The sequence below is a fragment of the Arachis ipaensis genome, chromosome B09 (genome assembly GCF_000816755.2).
Source record: "Arachis ipaensis cultivar K30076 chromosome B09, Araip1.1, whole genome shotgun sequence".
Taxonomy (NCBI): Eukaryota; Viridiplantae; Streptophyta; class Magnoliopsida; order Fabales; family Fabaceae; genus Arachis; species Arachis ipaensis.
In genome coordinates this window covers 25,565,476-25,579,415 of record NC_029793.2, presented here as the reverse complement: position 1 = coordinate 25,579,415, position 13,940 = coordinate 25,565,476, and the positions used below count along the sequence as shown (strand labels likewise).

The window sequence follows — 13,940 nt, the reverse complement described above, 5'->3', positions numbered from 1 at the left end:
AATTTATTTAAATATACAATAAAATTATAAAAAATTTAATATATAATTTTAAATATATAAATTTAATTATTTTTAAACTAATATAATTTTAAATTTTACAATTTTACGTAATAATTTTTCATAATTTATCATTAAAAATTTACAAAATAAAATTTTTTAATTAACTCCAAAGTTCTAATAAAGAAATCAACAATAATACATTAATACTCATTATAGTAACAACAAAAAATCAAAATCAATAAAATTTCAACAATATCTTCTATAAATCAACTTATACATAGAGATTAATTTTACATTAATGAATAGCAATGAACTTAAACCTAAAAAATAGAAATTTATACAAAAACTCAAACCATCAACAACAAATAATTTAAAATCACAACAAATTTTAACAAAGACTTCAAATTAAGTATTCAGCAATAAAAAATTCATAATCCAAAAATAAAGAATCCAAAAACAGAGAAACTAAACAAAGAATCTAAATTCAATATTCAACAACCCAACTCAAAATACAATCCCAACTCAGAATCTAATACACAAACTCAGCTCAGAATCTTAGAAATTGCAACTGAAGAAGTTGTGAAAGGATAGTGATAGAGTGAACTTGAATAGAGAGTGAGCTCAGAAGAAGATCAGTTCGCGAGGGCAAGGCTCCGAGAAGAGATTCCACGAAGAGAGGGGACGCGCTTGAAGAAGATCGAGCAACCATTCGGTACCGACCAAAACAGAGCCGACTAGCAATAACCATTTGAGGCCGAACAACTATTTGCCATAGCGACACCAAGACCTCTGATCAGTTCATCGCACAACGTAAAAGATAGGAGGTTGAGGAGAAGAGGGCTGACTTCCGAAGGCAACGGCGACACCTTCTAGACGAGGAGAAGAGTTTGGTGACAACGGGGATGATGGACGCTCCGGCGCTGCGGCTGGCTATTGCTATTGAAGTTTCTAAGGTAAGATAGGTTTAGAGTTATTATTGGGTTGAGAGAGAGAGGGGAATCTATTATTTTTCTAGGGTTGAACCAAAAATCGTAAAAAAAAATCCAGTTCAAATGGTTCATCAATTAATCGTTGGTTTGACCAATTTTTTTACTGATTTTTTTTGTCAAATGGTTTTTTACTTCAATCGAATTGGCTAGAGAATTGATTTGATTAACTCGGTTGAACCGATCAGTTCAATTCAATTCTCATAACCGTGACTGTAAGTAATTGAAAAGGAATGAGACTAAAGTTGGATGAAATTCTGCTAAGAAAACAATTGATGCAAGTGAGTAATGGTGAGCTAAAAAATTAGCAATTAGTATCCTTAGTGTTAGTAAGTATTAATATTTTATATAGGTTATTTTAAAGGCTAAAAAATTTAGAAAAGAAAGAATTGATCTAGATTTTGAGGCTACATGGGATAGGATATTTCAAGAAATAGTTGTAACAGGAGAAGATGTTTGGACTCCATTTTTTAGGTTAGTTCCTTCTCCAATTAAAAAAGATACACAACTTGAAGATAGTGAAGATTCTAATAAAGAGCTTGAGTTTAGAGTTGCAAACATTAAAATAAAAAGAAGAAAAAACTTGACTAATGCTAATACTAACAAGAAAGTAAAGAAAGTTAGAGGTGCTCACAAACTGTCACACCAAATTGATAAACTTTGTGAAGATGTGGAACGTGGGAGCTCCAATAAGAATGATACTTTGGGACCTAGTATAACTCAATCAATAGAAGAATTGGATGCTATACTGGGTATAGATCTATTTGAAAAAATTTATATGTTTGCAACTCGACTTTTCTTGGACAAGAATAAGGAGAATAATTTGTTTACAAAGCTTTTTTAAAATTGTATTATATCTATTTTATAGACAATGAATTGTTCATTTTATTACATTCATTTGCTTGGATTTTTTATTGTTCTTTTTTATTGCGAATAAAAATTAAAATATTTTTATTTCTTGATATATTATTCTATTTTTTTAATCTTGTTATTCTTTCTTTTAATATTATTATTATATAATGTATTGAAATATGAAAATTGATTATGATCAAGAGGCAAAATTTGATTGAGTTTTAACTTCCATAGCATGCTTGGTCTTACAATATTATGATAAATATATTTGTAAATACTATGCATGACTTCTACACAAATAAAAAACAAATGACTTAAAGAGATATTACAAGGAAATGATAGTCGTTGTTGCAGCATGTTTAGGATGGAAAAAGATACTTTCAAAAGACTATGCGATGATTTGAAAATAAACTATAGTTTATATGTCTTAAGGAGAATAAGTGCGGTAGAAATGTTAGTAATGTTCCAATTCGTATTAGGAGATGAAAATTCAAATAAGTTAACTAAAAAGTGATTTCAATATTCTGGTAAAACAATAAGTTAAAAAATTGAAAAAGTACTACAAGCTATGTGCAAAATGTAAGAAGCGGAGTTTTCACGAATAAAATAATTTAAATGCCCAAATTAAGTTCCGAAAAGTTAGAATGAGAATTTGGAGATTTAAATATGATTTTTGGACTCAGTAGGTCTTTCCGAGTCAGAAAATGTGTTTTCTGCAAAAAACCGTGAAAAACTGTGAACCGGCAGTTAAACTGGTGAAACCGGTTTAAGTCTGTCCGGTTCTGTACGAGAAAAAGTGAAAACAGTCAAAAACCTTAGAAAAATATTAGAAATGAAAAACCGGGCGTTAGTGTTAAAGGTTTGGCCCAAAGTTGGACCGAATGAGCTAAAAATGCTAACGAGTTGGACCGGACTTAAGGTCCAACATATATAAGCTCATTAAATGAGCTTTTCAGCTCATTTCTTCCCCAAATGAAGAGAGGGCGCAGCTGCCATGAGAGGATAGGGAGAAGAAAGAATACTATTCACCTCCTCTTTCAAAACTCCGTAACTTTTGATCCGGAGCTCCGATTGACGAGCCGTTTGTGGCCACGCGAAGCTCTTGACGAGCTCTTCTTTTCTATATAAAGAAATCTGGTAAGATTTCTCTCTTCACGCTCCAGTTTTGTGCCCTAGAATTCTGCACGTTTTTGGGTTTGATTTCTTAGCAAGTTTTGTGGTTTTGCTTGTTTAGGTGATCTCTAGTAGCGGGTAATTGTTAGATTTTACTCCTAATCTCATTGGATAAGGTAAGATTTCACTGAATTTTGTGTTTAGTTGTTTTATGTTTCTTAGGTTTTGATTTTGGTGATATATGTGTTGTTAGTTTGAACTTTGGTGTTTGTTGGAGTTGGTTGAGGTTTTGGATCAAGTTTGGTGGTTTCGTTTTGGTGTTTAGGGCGTTTGGGAATCGGCCAAGGTATGGTTTCGGTTTTCTTTATGTAATATGTAATGTTTCTGGAAACTTAGGCTAGTTGACCCTAAGATAGGATTGAATGTTATTGGTGTATGAATATTTAAATGTGAATTGATGTTAATTGTTGGTTGTATTGGATTTGTGTGGTTGATGATGATTATTGGGAATTGTTGGTGTTAATGAGTATTGATGATATGAGTTGTGGATGAGGGTTGTTGATATGGTTGTTGAGTTGCTAAATGTTGAGGTATGATGAATTATGATGAATGGATGAACTTTGGTTATGTTGATGAAAGTGTTGCATGGTAATTGATGATTTGGAATGGGTGATAAATGGCTATATTGATGTTAGTCGTTGGATATAGGAGATTGATATTGAAATTGATGATAGAATAATGATTGTGAATGTTTTGGTTGGAAAATTGTTTGTAATTTTATATGTTTGAGAATTGAGGTTGAGAATGTTGAAGTGTGATGGAAAAATTGGTGTGAATGATGAATGGTAATCCAAAGGGGTAAATTGTGTTGTAATTGGAAGTTTGATCTTATTTGGTTGGATGTGGTTTGTGAAAGTTGGTAAATTGAGATATGTGAATTGGGTTGGGTTTAGAGTTGTTGAATGGCTTAGAGGTTTTTGAGATTGAGAAATGGTTGAAGTAGTATTTGGTATAAATTTTGGGTTGTTATGGTGTGGGTGATATGTGATTGATTTGGTTTTGGAGTGAGATTGGTTAAAAAATTGAGGTTATGAGGTTTTAGGTAAAAATAGATTTTTGGTGAACTTTGTCTGATTATAACTTTTGCCTCGGTTTTCAAAATCTGTTGAATTTGGTTTAGAATTAAAGATTATTGAAAACCCTTTGATTTGATATAAAGTTTGTAAGATTTGGAATTTTGTAGAGGAAAGTTATGATCATTCAAAGATTGGTGTCAAAATCTAAAATTCTGCAGAGTTGCAGAATTTTGTGATTTCTGGTATGTGCGTACGCATAGCCTTGTGTGCACGCACACACCAATGGAGTTTTACAACCTGTGCGCACGCACACGTTGGGAAGGTAAGTCTGTTGGGGGCGCTAGCAAAGCTTGTGCGAGTGAACAGACTTGTGAATTTTTGTACCTGTGCGTACGCACACTTTAAAAATTTGCCTGAGTGTGCGCACGCACACCCCTGTGCATACGCACACCCCCTGTTTCAAAAATTTAAAACTTCTTTTCAACTATTTCACCTTCCCAGCAAGCTTGTAAGCCTCTGTAACACCATTTTAAGACTCTTGGGCTCAATTTTGGATATTGGAACATGGAAAAGGTCCTAGGAGGTTTAGTTTGGGTTTACTTTGAAAAGTTAGCAAATGGAGGTTTAGGTTTCTGATGTATGGATGATGAGTTGGGTTGAGAGAGAAGGAAGAGTGGTGAAATTGGTGATTACTGATAACGACTTGAGGAACTGATGAACTAATGAGTTTGGAATGGAAAGTTATGAATTGAGGATGGTTGTGACGAGTATGAGTAGAAGTGTGTTTAGAGGAGTGGCCTCTAAGATTGAATATGTAATTATGATATGCATTGTTCTCCGTCGTAGGGGCTGTGGCAGTTTCCCGCCTACGTTCGGATGTGAGAGTTGAAGCTGGGTTTCTCACTCACTCATATTTCTCGCAACCAGAGGAAGGTGGTAGGGCACGCTCCCTCGGAATATTTTTCTCTGAAAGGAGAAGGTGGTAGGGCACTCATCCCTCGGAATTATTCCTCCTAAAAATACGATTTCTCTCTGATTGCAAAGTGGTAGGGCACTAACCCACGGAAATCGTGCGGCAACCAGAGGAAGGTGGTAGGGCACGCTCCCTCAGAATATTTCCCTCTGAAAGGAGAAGGTAGTAGGGCACTCATCCCTCGGAATTATTCCTCCTTATGCACAATAGAGAGACTGATCTGGGAGTTGTCGACCGAATTTTCTGTCGGGTTTGGCAATAACCGACATGTGATATCACAGCCAATAGGACAGACATGCATCATCTGCATCTTCTATATGTTTGGTTGCTTTGATTACTTGAGTTTTCCTAATTGTATAATATGCCTATTTGCTTCTTGAATTACTTGCTGTAAATGAATACTATCTGTGTTTTCCTTGTTTGCATTATCTGTGTTTGTCTGGTGCTGAGGAGATTAGGTAGGCGGTGGCGATGGGATCGCACGGAGGTTAGGTTGGCGATGGCTGTGGAATACACGGTGTGATTAGTATTAGTTAGAATTCCCCCTAAGTTTAGATAACCCGATTATGGTTTAAGTTCTTTATTTATTTATTTGCGTTAGGCTTGAATATTCTGTTTTGCGATGTGAAGTTCTAGGATTGCCCTTGGCGTCCCGGAGCCTTACATCTTATATATTGGGCACTGTTACCATATTGAGAACATCTGGTTCTCATTCCATACTTTGTTGTTATTTTTCAAACGCAGGTTGCAAATCCACCTCGGTGAGATTACGGATATGGTGGCAGAGCGGAGTATGGTTGCTCCTTTGTTTAATTCTATTTTATTTTGTCGTAGATAGTCTCACATCTCTTTGTATATTTATCTTTGTTGCCTTAGAGGCTTTATTTCTAGAAACTTTGAGACATAGGTTGTATAAGCTATTTTAAACTTCAAAACTCTATCGTAGTCTGTTTGAGCTAGTCGGCCTAAACTCCGCAGGTAATGGCTAGCCTCCTTTTGTATAGTATATATATATTTACTCGTGCCGAATGTGTTTAGTTACCATGTACGAACGCTTCACGTATGTAATTCCGCATTATGCGACTTTGAGCTTTATTCCTTCATCGGGCTTCTAGATTATATTATTTCTTTCTATATAAATATGTATAAGCCCTATAATTGTCGTAACATTTGGTTAACCCTTGCTTTACGGCTAGAGGTAAGGCTTAGGTTAATTGGGGTGTTACACACTACAACATTTTGGGTCTATGGCCACGGTTTTTTTGGTCACGGTAAAAAACCGTGACCATAGACCCTCTATGGTCACGGTTTTTCAGCGTGACCAAAAAAAAAAGCTATGGTCACGGTTTTTTTGGAAAGGGTGACCATAGAGTATCTATGGTCACGGTTTTTTAAAAAAGGGTGGCCTAAAAGGGTCTATGGTCATGGTTTTGAGGGGTGACCTAAAGGGGTCTATGGTCATGGTTTTTTACAGTGACCAAAAAGGGTCTATAGTCACGGTTTTTCAAAAAAGGGTGACCTAAAAGGGTCTATGGTCACGGTTTTCGGGGGTGACCTAAAGGGGTCTATGGTCACGGTTTTGGGGGGTGGCCTAAAAGGGTCTATGGTCACGGTTTTGGGGTGACCTTAAAGGGTCTATGGTCACGGTTTTTTATAGTGACCAAAAAGGGTCTATGGTCACGGTTTTTCAAAAAAGGGTGACCTAAAAGGGTCTATGGTCACGGTTTTGGGGGGTGACCTAAAAGGGTCTATGGTCATGGTTTTGGGGGTGGCCTAAAAGGGTCTATGGTCACGGTTTTAGGGGTGACCTAAAGGTGTCTATGGTCACGGTTTTTTACAGTGACCAAAAAGGGTCTATGGTCACGGTTTTTCGGAAGGGTGACCTAAAAGGGTCTATGGTCACGGTTTTGGGGGTGACCTAAAGGGGTCTATGGTCACGGTTTTGGGGGTGACCTAAAAGGGTCTATGGTCACGGTTTTAGGGGTGACCTAAAGGTGTCTATGGTCACGGTTTTTTACAGTGACCAAAAAGGGTCTGTGGTCACGGTTTTTCGGAAGGGTGACCTAAAAGGGTCTATGGTCACGGTTTTGGGGGGTGACCTAAAAGGGTCTATGGTCACGATTTTTTGAAAGGGTGACCTAAAAGGATCTATGGTCATGGTTTTGAGGGGTGATCTAAAATGGTCTATGATAACGATTTTGAGAGTTAATCTAAAAAGATCTATAGTCACAGTTTTAATCATTTGAATTTAAATTAATTAAGATTTTATATATTTTTTATAATTTTAAATATTTTATATATTTAAAATTTAAATTTGTAATATGATTACTATTGCTGTTTGGCTGCTGCTGAGGTTTTCTACTATCACTGAGGTTGCTACTTTAATTCTGATGCACTTCGTCCCTGCCCCTGCTCACCGTTGTCGTTTGTTCTACCGCTGCTTTTGATTTTTGCAGACGCCAAAGCCTCTGCCACAGAGTATTGCTGTTGGAATCGCCGAAAACCCTTACTGTCTAGGCTAGCATTGTTGATCTATTCTGCCTTCCCCTGGTAGGATTGAATTATGTTCTGTGTCACTATCTTGTTTGCTGCTGCCTTGATGATAATCTGCTTCATTTTTTTTATTTTCTTGCGTCGCCATTGAAGAAGAGAGGGAGAAGAGAACGCAGGCCAGTGACTAGTTGTAAGATAAAAACCAAATTGAGCTTTAGGGTTTTATTAAGTTGTAATCTGATAACTTTAAATCTGATAGCTTTAATGTTTTAATGTACCCCTTCACTTTTTGCTTGCTGTGTTAGTTGTTTCTTGCTGGATTTATTTAACTTTTTTCTTTGCTGCTGGTTGCTGTGTATTTCAAATCTTGCTGCTATGTTGCTAGTTTATCATTTCTATCTTGGATGATTGTTCTTTCGGTGGATAGGACATTAACTGACATGATTTGATTGTTAACATTAATATTTACAGCAAAATATATAATATTACTTAGCATGTTTAGTGATAAATATCCAACTATCTTTATATTAAGCATAAGCCTAATCTAATTAATTAATTTCCAGCAAAATAAGGTTTATAGTTTCTATTTGGATATCATCTTGGGTTTGTGCTTTATAGTTTTTCCTTTGCATTCTTCCTTGACTTTGATTGGTAGTCCAGTTAACTTTTCAATATTGATCCTCTGTTTTTTGTTTTATCCAAAGTAGTTAATGAACCACTTGAAAGCATATATGTGGATCTTGGCTTTAGGGGAAATACCTTGGCAGAAGGTGAAACTAAAAATTTCAATACCATACTTAATTTGATGCATTCTTAAAAGTTTCAAATAATCTGATCTAGTTTGATTTGTTTATTTATTGTTGTGTGGTTTTGAATGAAGGTCTGGTGGTGAGCATATGTCTTGGTGGTGCGTTAATTAGAAGTCTATTCAGTGGCTGGATTGCTGATGCAGATGAGCATTGTAGGGCTTTCCAGAGTAAATTTTTGCATGAAATTTCTCATTCCAAATTTACCAAAGAAATATATATGGGGACTACTAAATCATTTTGATTTCACTCAATCAAAACACGTCACTTTATAAATGTCATGTAGATGATATGATATCACTATTTTTTGTCTTAATGATAGATTAGGAATTTTAATTTTATTTATTTTTCAGAGGTAATGCATCAACTTTATTTATGTGATTAGTATGTAAAAATTTTAAATATTTTTGTATCTATTTTCTTTGATTTTTCAAATAGCTCTGTGTTTTCCAAGATATTTTATAATTATTGATATGTAAAATCTTCAATTGCTAAATTGCAAATATTTTCTAGAACATGCTTGATTATGTCTCATTTTAAGACTGATTATTTTCAGGAAGTTTAAAATAGAAATTATTTTGTATTTTATATTAATTTAGGATTAATATTTGTTAATTGATTATTTTGTTTATCTACTCTTGAATGTTCTTTACAAGGAATTTTTTGTTTTGTTTTGTATACAAGATAATTTTTTTGGACTGGTAAAGACAAAAGGAGTTGAGTAGATGTTGTGACACCCTCTATAAGATGGGATGAGTTTTATAATGAGCTTGGTTATCTAAATGTATTATTTTGATGTGTTCTTTACTTTTTGATAAGAGACTTTATCCGATATTATATGTAATGGATAAATTACACCCTATTTTGATTAGTGTTGTAATGAATATCTAAATTTTAATGAAACTTCTATGATTTGGATTTATCAAATTTTTTATTTTTAGATTTATTTTGTGATTATCATCATTTTGGGATGTGATTATGCTTTAAAAAAATTAAAAATAGGATGACCATATATAAGCTAACCGTGACCATAGATAAGCTATGGCCACGGTGAAAACCGTGACCATAGATAAGGCTATGGTCACGGTCAAGGTGGGGTGACCATAGAGGCTATGGTCACGGCGAAAAATCGTGACCATAGCCTTAGTAGCTATGGTCACGGTTTTAGGTGGGGTGACCATAGAGGCTATGGTCACGGCCAAAACCGTGAACATAGATAAGGCTATGGTCACGGTTTTGATGAGGGGTGACCATAGAGGCTATGATCACGGCCAAAACCGTGACCATAGATAAGGCTATGGTCACAGTTTAATGAGGGGTGACCATAGCTAAGGCTATGGTCACGGTTTTTGGTGGGGTGACCATATAGGCTTTGGTCACGGCCAAAACCGTGACCATAGATAAGGCTATGGTCACGGTTTTTGGTGGGGTGACCATAGAGGCTTTGGTCACGGCCAAAACCGTGACCATAGATAAGGCTATGGTCACGGTTTTATGAAGGGGTGACCATAGAGGCTATGGTCACGGTGAAAACTGTGACCATAGGTAAGGCTATGGTCACGGTTTTATCACGTGACCATAGATTAACCTATGGTCACGGTAAAAAAACGTGGCCTAAAGTGCCAGAATTTGAACATTACAACCGTGACCATAGAAACCGTGACCATAGATAAAAAAACCGTGACCATAGGTCTATGGCCACGAGAGAATAGGCCACGGCAGAAAAACCGTGACCATAGGTCAAAAACCGTGACCATAGACCTATGGTCACCCTTTTCACTAGCTATGGTTACGGTTTTTCACCGTGACCATAGACTTTTTTTTTTGTAGTGACAAAATGGCCATAGACATTATATAATCAAAGGATCGTGATTTTAAAGTGTTGATATTAGTCTCCCTTTAAGATAATTTATTTATATATTATTTGCTTTGAAAAATATACAAAATAATTTCTAAAAAAAATATTATCTATCATTGATATGTGTTAGTAATAGATTTTCTTCATATTATTTGTGAAATTGATTCTCTAATTCTGTTAATTATAGGATGCAATAGGTGATAGTGATATAGATGGAACTCACGTGTCAGTGATTATGTCTGCTAAAAACCAAATTCGATTTATTGGCAAAAAGAAAATTCCAACCCAAAATGTTATTGTTACATGTAATTTTGATATGAAATTTATTTTTACTCTGGTGGATTGGAAAAGGACAGGTTATGACACAAGAGTATTTTATACGCAATTGATACACAAGCATTCAGGCCTCTTATTCACCCTTGAAAGAGCCACACAAGCATGCACACAAGAAATTTTTAAAGAATTTAACAAACATAAATAAGATTGAAGTATTTAATTATTAGAAAGAAAAAGGCTCCGAATATTGAATAATTATCTGTTAATAACTTAATATCCAAAACTATCATGTGCACATTTGCTTGCCCAAATTCACTGCCATGTTTGTAACATATCCATATACTTCGAACTTCTCATAAGCATCATTTTGAGTCCAAATTGGCATTCCATTTTTAGACTCCTTTCTAGTCGTCTCGAATATACTTTGAACCACTGGTGGTAGCTCCGCCACATGGTTGATAAGCTTAATCTTATTTTTAGCTATCGTTCTCATCACGAACATTCTAACCTCCTCAAGTAGAGAGATGATAGGCTTGGCCCCTTGCTTTTTTAATTCGTGCATTAAATACCTCACATGCATTATTGCAAATGTTGTCAAATTTTGGGTATAAAACCCCGATTAAACGAAAATTAAATAAATAATTAATGAAATAATGGCCGTCGGGGCAAAAAAATCTAGAATCATAATTTAGAAATTTAAATGTGATATTTGGATCCGGAGAATTTTTTCGAGTGAAAAAATATACTTTTCTGCGAAAAATGCGTAAGGATGCGTATTGGAAATTTAACTGACAGTACTGGTTTAGACTGTCTGATACTGTGAGTGAGAAAAGAAATTATGAGTTTGAGAGATTAAGAAAGTAGAATTGATGATTTGGGAAAGTAAAAATAATTAAAATACGAATTAAAATACTAATCTTAAAGGTTTTGTCCCAAAGTTGGACCAACGGGTTAAATCGAGTGAACTGGACCCCAGTGAGCCCAAGCCCACATATATAAGCCTTCAAATTAATGCATTTCAGCATTATTCACCCCATTCTTGAGTGCTCCACGCTGAAAATAAGAGAAGGAGTGAAGAGAGTGTGAAAGCACTGAAACCCTAATCCCATTTGATCTTCAATCCACTATAACTTTCTCTCTGAAACTTCGATTAACGAGCCGTTTGCGGCTACACAAAACTCTTGTTGAGCTCTTCAACTCTCTCTAAGAAATGTGGTAAGCCTCTCGGGTATGCGAAATTGTTACTCTGAGGTTGTAAAATTTGTTGTTCGTTCTCTCCCTGGCAATGGCGCCAATAACTGGTGCACAATACCATGGTCCAAACATAACTTCACAACTTCGCACAACTAACCAGCAAGTGCACTGGGTCACTGGAATAGGATTCATCTCCTTTTGCGTCTGTCACTACGCCCAGCACTCGCGAGTTTGAAGTTCGTCACAGCCATCCCTTCCCGGATCCTACTCGGAATACCACAGACAATGTTTAGACTTTTCGGATCTCAGGAATGGCCATCCATGGGTTCTAACTTATACCACGAAGACACTAATAACTCGGACTCGGTCCCCTGTATTAGATATCCAAGAGATATTCATTCTAGCTTGTTTGCATGTAGAACGGAAGTGTTTGTCAGGCACGTGTTCATAAGTGAGAATGATGATGAGTGTCACATAATCATCACATTCATCATGTTCTTGGGAACGAATGGATATCTTAGAAGCGGAATAAGTTGAATTGAATGGAAAAATAGTAGTACTTTGCATTAAATCATGAGGAACAGCAGAGCTCCACACCTTAATCTATGGAGTGCAGAAACTCTACCGTTGAAAATACATAAGTGAAAGGTTCAGGCATGGCCGAATGGCCAGCCCCCAAACGTGATCAATAGATCAAACGATAATCCAAAGATCATCTAAAATCATAAGATTTCTAAAAGACTAGTAAAAAGTTCTATTTATACTAAACTAGTTACTAGGATTTACAGAAATAAGTAATTGATGCATAAATCCACTTCCGGGGCCCACTTGGTGTGTGCTTGGGCTGAGCTTGAAATTTACACGTGCAGAGGCTTCTTCTGGAGTTGAACGCCAAGTTGTAACGTGTTTTTGGCGTTCAACTCTGGTTCGTGACGTGTTTCTGGCGTTTAACTCCAGACTGCAGCGTAGAACTGGCATTCAACGCCCTTTTGCATCATCTAAACTCGGCCAAAGTATGAACTATTATATATTGCTGGAAAGCCCTGAATGTCTACTTTCCAACACAATTAGAAGCGCGCCATTTTGAGTTTTGTAGCTCCAGAAAATCCACTTTGAGTGCAAGGAGGTCAGAATCCAACAGCATCAGCAGTCCTTCTTCAACCTTTGAATCTGATTTTTGCTCAAGTTCCTCAATTTCAGCCAGAAAATACCTGAAATCACAGAAAAATACACAAACTCATAGTAAAGTCCATAAATGTGAATTTAACATAAAAACTAATAAAAATATCCCTAAAAGTAACTAGATCCTACTAAAAACATACTAAAAACAATGCCAAAAGGCGTATAAATTATCCACTCATCACAACACCAAACTTAAATTGTTGCTTGTCCCCAAGAAACTGAAAATCAAATAGGATAAAAAGAAGATAATATACTATAAATTCTAAACTATCAATGAAACATAGCTCCAATCAGATGAGCAGGACTTGTAGCTTTTTGCCTCTTGAATAGTTTTGGCATCTCACTTTATCCATTGAGGTTCAGAATGATTGGCATCTATAGGAACTCAGAGTTCAGATAGTGTTATTGATTCTCCTAGTTAAGTATGTTGATTCTTGAACACAGCTACTTTATGAGTCTTGGCCGTGGCCCTAAGCACTTTGTTTTCTAGTATTACCACCGGATACATAAATGCCACAGACACATAATTGGGTGAACTTTTTCAGATTGTGACTCAGCTTTGCTAAAGCCCCCAATTAGAGGTGTCCAGGGTTCTTAAGCACACTCTTCTTTTGCTTTGGACCTTGACTTTAACCGCTCAGTCTCAAATTTTCACTTGACACCTTCACGCCACAAGCACATGGTTAGGGACAGCTTGGTTTAGCCGCTTAGGCCAGGATTTTATTTCTTTAGGCCCTCCTATCCACTGATGCTCAAAGCCTTGGGATCCTTTTTATTACCCTTGCCTTTTGGTTTTAAGGGTTATTGGCTTTTTGCTCTTGCTTTTTGGTTTTAAGAGCTTTTGGCTTTTTCTGCTTGCTTTTTCTTTTTCTATATTTTTTTTATTTTTTTTGAATTTTTTTTCTGCAAGCTTTTGTATTCACTACTTTTTCTTGCTTCAAGAATCATTTTTATGATTTTTCAGATTATCAAATAACATGTCTCCTTGTCATCATTCTTTCAAGAGCCAACATATTTAACATTCATGAACAACAACTTCAAAAGACATATGTACTGTTCAAGCATTCATTCAGAAAACAAAAAGTATTGTCACCACATCAATATAATTAAACTAAGTTCAAGGATAAATTC

General features: G+C 35.8%; 1 long non-coding RNA gene across 2 annotated transcripts; it reads left to right on the top strand.

Moving 5' to 3' along the window:
* Positions 7,359–9,184, top strand: LOC110266721. 2 transcript variants are annotated; one of them, XR_002354222.1, is made up of 3 exons: positions 7,359–7,550; positions 8,201–8,263; positions 8,374–8,635. It is a non-coding gene; the product is annotated as an uncharacterized LOC110266721 (long non-coding RNA). The 2 variants fall into 2 exon arrangements; XR_002354221.1 differs by lacking the exon at positions 7,359–7,550 and adding an exon at positions 8,984–9,184 and having other exon boundaries at positions 8,080–8,263; positions 8,374–8,454.